This window comes from Triticum urartu, unplaced genomic scaffold (assembly GCF_003073215.2).
Source record: "Triticum urartu cultivar G1812 unplaced genomic scaffold, Tu2.1 TuUngrouped_contig_4467, whole genome shotgun sequence".
In the NCBI taxonomy this organism is placed as follows: Eukaryota; Viridiplantae; Streptophyta; class Magnoliopsida; order Poales; family Poaceae; genus Triticum; species Triticum urartu.
The window spans coordinates 9651-16334 of NW_024115058.1; the positions used below are offsets into that span (position 1 = coordinate 9651).

Consider the following 6684-nt stretch of genomic DNA (forward strand, 5'->3'; position numbering starts at 1 on the left):
GGCGCGTAGATCCATTAGACTGAATGTGATAAGTTGAGGCCGCAAAACAACGTCACGAAATAAGGGTTGCTTGAGCCGACCAAATGTTGATAGTAGAAAGGGGCGTAGATCCATTAGACTGAATGTGATAAGTTGAGGCCGCAAAACAAGGTCCCGACGTATCAGTTGCTTGAGCCGACCAAATTTTGCCAGCAGAAAGGGGTGTAGAGCCATTAGACTGAATGAGGTAAGCTTAAGTCGCAAAACAAGGTCACAAAATATCAGTTGCTTGAGTCGATCAAACTTTGATAGCAGAAAGGGGTGTAGATACACTAGACTGGATGAGGTAAGTTCAAGCCCCAAAACAAGGTCATGAAATATTGGTTGCCTGAGCGGATCAAAATTTGCTAACAAAAAGGGGTGTAGATTCATTAGACCGAATGAGGTAAGCTGATGTCGCAAAACAAGGTCATGACATATTACAATGCCAGGAGATGGAGTCCCTCAAAGTACCGAGCAGTCATGGAGATATACAACCACAACTCGATCTCACAGGTCGGAGATGTGATGTGCCGATCAAAGGAAATGCAGTGAAGGGCATGGATGGGGGACACTTGCACTTATGATCATTATACTAGTTACCGCTCCTTCAAAAATTACAAATATATAGTCCCTTCATTCATAATGTAGTGCATATATATTTTTAAAAAAGTCGAACTTTACAAACTTTGATCAAGTTTCTAGAGAGAACTATTTATATCTACAATACAAAATATATAAAAATACGAAACTATGTCTTATTATAAGTCTAATGATGTGAATGTTTTATCCACAAACTTGATCAAAGTTTATGTGGTTTGATTTTTCAAAAAATCTACCTGCACTACATTATCGAACGGAGAGAGTATAACATTTCAGTTTATTTTCATTAAGACTGCATGGTACACTTCAGCATGCCCACCACCCACACCAACTTTAGTCAATTGTATTTATATGATTAACGGAAAAGCTTCCGTTATCTCGAGAAAACTAATATACACCTATAATTCTATAAAAATAACGTGTTACTCGTTTGAGGACGACCTAGGCCCCATGTATGCACGATTTCGTTGGACCAATCTAATCAGTCATACTCCTAGTATAACTATTATTTAAGTCAAATTGATACAGCTATACTATTATTCAAGTAGAAACAGACTCAGAAATATCTATCCACGCCGATCCACACTTGCCGGCTCACCCCAACACACAAGACATGTTCGTTCGATCGAGCTCTCTCCATCACATCGTCTGTCAAAGTCCATCCATGGCCTGTCACTGTGTCACACAAAGAATTTCGTCTCCTTCGGCCGCCGATCGATCGGTGGCCGAGGACGTGAAGACGACGACGGGGGTGGCGTCGCATTCTGAGATACTACTACGGCGCGACCGCTGCTGCCGATGAGTGCACGCTGACGGTGACGCGCGCTATATCTGTAGCTGTAGCTTTTCGAGGTGCGGTGCGGCCTGGCGGTGATGCTTGGAACCTTCGTGTTCTCTCGTCCACGTGCGTGCCGGCGCCGCTGACCTGAGCGGCCCTCCCGCCGGCGGCACTAGCACCGGTCGGTCGGTCGGTCGATCCATCAGTTGGCTAGCCGCGCATGCGCCCTCCACTCGGGCCATGTGTACATAAGCTAGCCACACCCACGCTGCAAAGCACATACATTCACTCGCCAGTCACCGCCAACTCGCACGCGTCTTGAGGAGCTTGCTGGCTGCTCACGCGTCTTCAGCACAGCACAGAGAGAAAGAGAGAGTAGATAGCATGGCGTCCAGGGAGGTCAGAGTCCAGATGGCGGGGGTACTGGACGGCAAGCCGAGGTGTGCTCCGTCCCCGGAAACGCTTCTCGTTCGTGTCCCCTCGCGGGCCACCGGCGGCGCGGCCGTGGCTTCTCACGCTGACACGCCGTGCTCTGTCTCCTTCAGCGTGCCGGGCTCGCCGTCGGGTCTCCACCTCGCGCAGCTTGGCATGCCGCCGTGCGTCCGCGGAAACGGCGCCGACGTGGGCGCTACTCGGGTGCCGCCGAGCGAGTCGAAGGTCGAGCTGGTTCAGCACCCAGCCGTGCCGCAGCTGCTGAAGCAGGCCCGGCACCACTCGCAGCCGTCCTTGGTGGTCAGAGTCGGCGGCGAGGTGCCGACGGTGCTGCGGAGCGACAGCACGCGGGAGCGAGACCGGCGGTGACGTTCTCTGGCCGCCTTGAGCGCCAGCTCTCCAGCCTGCGCGGGGTGCCACAGGATATCGACGTCGAACAAGGTGCAGCGTCAAAGATCTCAGAGGAGGACACAGACGAGGACGATGAAGTGCCCACTGCCGACCGCTACTTCGCCGCGCTCGAAGGCCCCGAGCTTGAGACCCTTCGTGTACGTACCACGTAACCGTGTCACGTACACCGATCTCAGAGGAGCTCTAGAAATTTTTTCACCATTACATTCTTTGTGTCTAATGACCTCATGAACATGCAGTCGACAGAGGTGGCGGTGCTTCCTAAGGACGAGACATGGCCGTTCCTGCTCCGGTTCCCCATCAGCGCCTTTGGGATGTGCCTTGGCGTGAGCAGCCAGGCCATGCTCTGGAAGACCCTGCAGACGGAGCCTTCCACCAAGTTTCTTCACGTGCACCCGGTCGTCAACCACGTCCTCTGGTGGGTCTCCGTCGCACTCATGGGGGTCGTCTCAATCACCTACCTCTTGAAGATCGTCTTCTACTTCGAGGCCGTCCGCCGTGAGTTCCATCACCCGGTGCGCGTCAACTTCTTCTTCGCGCCATGGATCGCCTGCCTCTTCCTCGTCAAGGGTTTGCCACATCCGGTGTGGGAGATCCACCACGCCGTCTGGTATGTGCTCATGGCTCCCATCTTGTGCCTCGACCTTAAAATCTACGGACAATGGATGTCTAGCGGCGAGCGACGCCTCTCTAAGGTGGCTAACCCATCCAACCACCTTGCCGTCGTCGGCAACTTCGTCGGTGCGCTGCTAGGCGCCAGGATGGGACTCCGGGAGCTGCCCATCTTCTTCTTTGCTGTCGGGTTGGCCCACTATGTCGTGCTCTTCGTCACTCTCTATCAGCGGCTCCCGACCAACGTGCAACTCCCCAAGGAGCTCCACCCAGTGTTCTTCCTTTTCGTTGCCGCACCTAGCGTTGCATCCATGGCGTGGACAAGGATCTCTGGCGAGTTCAACAATGGTGCTAAGCTCCTTTACTTTGTCTCACTATTCCTCTATGTGTCGCTGGTGGTACGCGTCAACCTCTTTCGGGGGTTTAGGTTCTCCCTGTCATGGTGGGCATACACATTCCCGATGACAAGTGTGGCCTTGGCGACAGTGTTGTATGCATCGGAGGTAGACAACATGCTGACACGGGCACTGGCAGTCGGATTGTCAGGAATCGCTGTTGTTACAGTCACCAGCGTCCTAGCCACCACCATGTACCATGCCTTCGTGCGCAAGGACCTCTTTCCCAACGACGTATCCATCGCCATCACACGGCGAAGGCCCAAGTTTAGCAAGATCCTCGCGCACCTTCGATCGTCGGGCTCTGATGTAATGGAGCTTGTTCTCTCCATCCCAAATTTCAGTTCCAATTCCAAGCAGGGCGCATACTCCGATGATGCCGGCTCCAACTCCAGGATGAGCGGGAGTGTCGGCGAGTCTCCAGTGGCGCACGGGCATCGAAGAACAGAGTGTTAGACGGTCGGTGCAAGACATGGTGCATGTACGCACGGCTAGCTTATGTTGATTAGTAGTACTTGTATAGAGTTCTTTATATTTTTTTCTTCATTCTTTTTCTTCTTTGCGGACTTGCAGCACATAGTTGCAAATTAGGACTGCACTGACGTAACATTTTTCCACCTTCAAGTTCACCGTGGATTTACCTTTTCCACACAAGCTACTAGTACTAAGTACGTACAAGAAAGGTGTAAATGATGTACGTCCACAGGTGTTAGTCGATGTGCATTCACATATCCTTGTGTAACCTTTTTCCACCCTCAAGTCAAATTCGGCATGGGTTTACCTTTTTCACGAAAGCTACTAGTACTCTCTCCGGTCCTAAATACAATTCTTTTAGAGATTTCAAATGGAGTAAAATAAGTGAATCTACACTATAAAATGTGTTTGTATACAGCTGTACGTTATCCCAATTGAAATATCTAAAAAACTTATATTTAGAAATGGAGGGAGTACTAATTGTGTATACTTGATGTGTTTTTGCTGGTGTTTTTTTTTCAGAGTACGTCAAAGTGTACCATATTTTAACAAATAATATAAAAATTATACGTAGCAAAAATAATATCATCAGAAACTATGTTTAACTATGAATTCAATGACATAATTTTTCATGACATGAATTAACATTTTAATAGTTAAATTATGATCAAACTTTGATATAAAATACGAAGAGGACCAATAAACCAAGATAGAGATACTCAACTTTTTGACTGCACCACATTGCGCTCGTCCGTTTGACTGCACCACACTGCACTCGTCCGGTGCACTCTCCGCGTACACGCCGCGTAGTAGCACGCAGCACGGCACATTATTGCTTGGAAAGCACATCGATGGATCTCCGAGAAGCTGCATGCTATTCATTCAATAATGCTCTAGGCCGGTAAAAGTTCGTACCTTGGATTCCTTTTGAAAAAAGGAATCAAGTAATGAGTGTAATGTACGTACGGTCAAAGGTACTCACATTCGAGTTGGTTCTAGGCCAGGTTCATGGGCACATACGAGGAAGGGTTTACTTGACTTGACGATCCCATAGCTACTGGTTAGCTAAGACTGCCTAAACGGTATGATGTATGTTAAATAGTCATTTTTTATGATAGATAAAAACACCAGGGTCTTAAAACTTGCGCTCAGTGATCAGTTTGTAGCATAAACTTGTAAAAAACGTGATTACAGACTTGCAGTCATCTAACTTGTGCGGGCATGCAAATACGGTCACATCTTTCGTATGCGGGTGTATCCGGCTCTTGTGTGGCAAGCCAACTTGGCTAGGGCCCACTGTCGGCGGCTGGTAGCGGCTAAGGAGCAATGCACACATGTTTTTTTACAGAAACACCCTCAGATTTATTTAACTTTGTACATAGCCCGGGTGGGTCCCATCGGTCAGTCTGCAATGTAAATAAATTAGGCTAGAAAAACGGCACGCGTGGGAGCTCGAACTGAAGACATAATGCAAGGGCTGCGGGCGTCCTAAACACCCTTCCTGACGACACTTGGTGTACATTTATGAAATATATTGAATTAAAAATGTGTAAATTTTCAAAATTACCTAATTAAAGACATTTAATAATTATGAACATTTAAATAATATTTACAAAATTACTACGTAATTTAAGAAATTCACATGACTCAAGAACTATTCATGAATAATTTCAGTCACATGTAGTTTTAAAAATTATTTATGTATTATTTGAAGAAAATCGTATTAATAAAAAATATAGATGAAATATAAAATTATTTATGTAGTTTTGGAAAGTTTTTAAGTATTAATAAAAATATTAACATAATTTAAAAATTCAAAATAAATGTTCATATAATTTTAAAAATGTTCACATTTTTAACAAAAAACTTATGTAGAATATAAAGGTGTTCATGTTTTAAGACATTTCTATGTTCTTTAAAAAGTACTTGCACTTTTATTAGTGCGATTTAATAAAAAAAATGATAAATGGAAGACTGTGATATGCTATTCCATCCTTGCTCAAAACCAAGGTTATCATTGACAGCAGCACTCTCAGACTTACCTTTGCTTAAATTTTATTTACCGAAAAAAGGCTGTCGTCCCGCTTTGTATTTAAAGCACCAACCAAATTACAATCAGTCATACAACATACCCTACGCACCAAAGGCAAGATACAATGGTGCGAAGAAGTAGTCGACAAACCGAAAACAACTCCAAGTAAACAATAGATATACACTACGCGTCACTAGGAAGTCGATGAAGAACTCAACCGGGAGACTAAGCTGAGAAGAGACTAAGCTGCAAGCCGTCGATCTATCAGCCATAAGGCGGTGCCTTCAAGAAGGATACGCCACTGAAGTGCCACCAAATTCGGATCCAAAGGACCAAGATTTTCATCCAGTGCACCTTGGAGGACTAGGAGCAACCACAACGGAGCCTTAAAGAAGAAGGCGACATCCATGGGCGCCACCTTCGTTGGCCCGGGAATGCCATGTAGGGCTTTCACCTTGGTAAGGACACTCTTCCTCTGATTAGCTTGCGTCACAGTCATCGATCGACAAGCACCAATCATCATGCCATCCACGCGGCCATGGAGACTGGCCCACACCTGAGCCGCGAGCTCAGCCCATCAGCATCACCGTTCCCACCACCAGGGCCGCGGCCTAGAGTCCAGATCACCAAGTGGCCAACCATGGGTCTAGGCCAAGCTCGACCGACATGCCCCAACAATAGACAGAAACCTAGTAGAGCCCCTATAACACGCTGATCCTTAAAATTTTCGCGGTTCTACAGTTTCGTGAGCAAAAAACGACCCGACTAGACTCCTTATCGGACGCAAACACGTACTGTTTTTTACAATGCCCCTAAAATCCAACCGCTGGACCGCTATTTTTACCGCTCCGCGGGCGTGATAGGGGCCGCAACCCTTTTACCACGACCGCCGCGACTCGCGAAATTCCACCACTATTAATCGACGCCAG

General features: G+C 47.2%; 1 pseudogene; it reads left to right on the plus strand.

The window, feature by feature from the left end:
* The first annotated feature begins 1695 nt into the window (after nt 1–1695).
* On the plus strand, nt 1696–4050 carry LOC125527873 (annotated as a pseudogene).
* Nucleotides 4051–6684: the final 2634 nt, after the last annotated feature.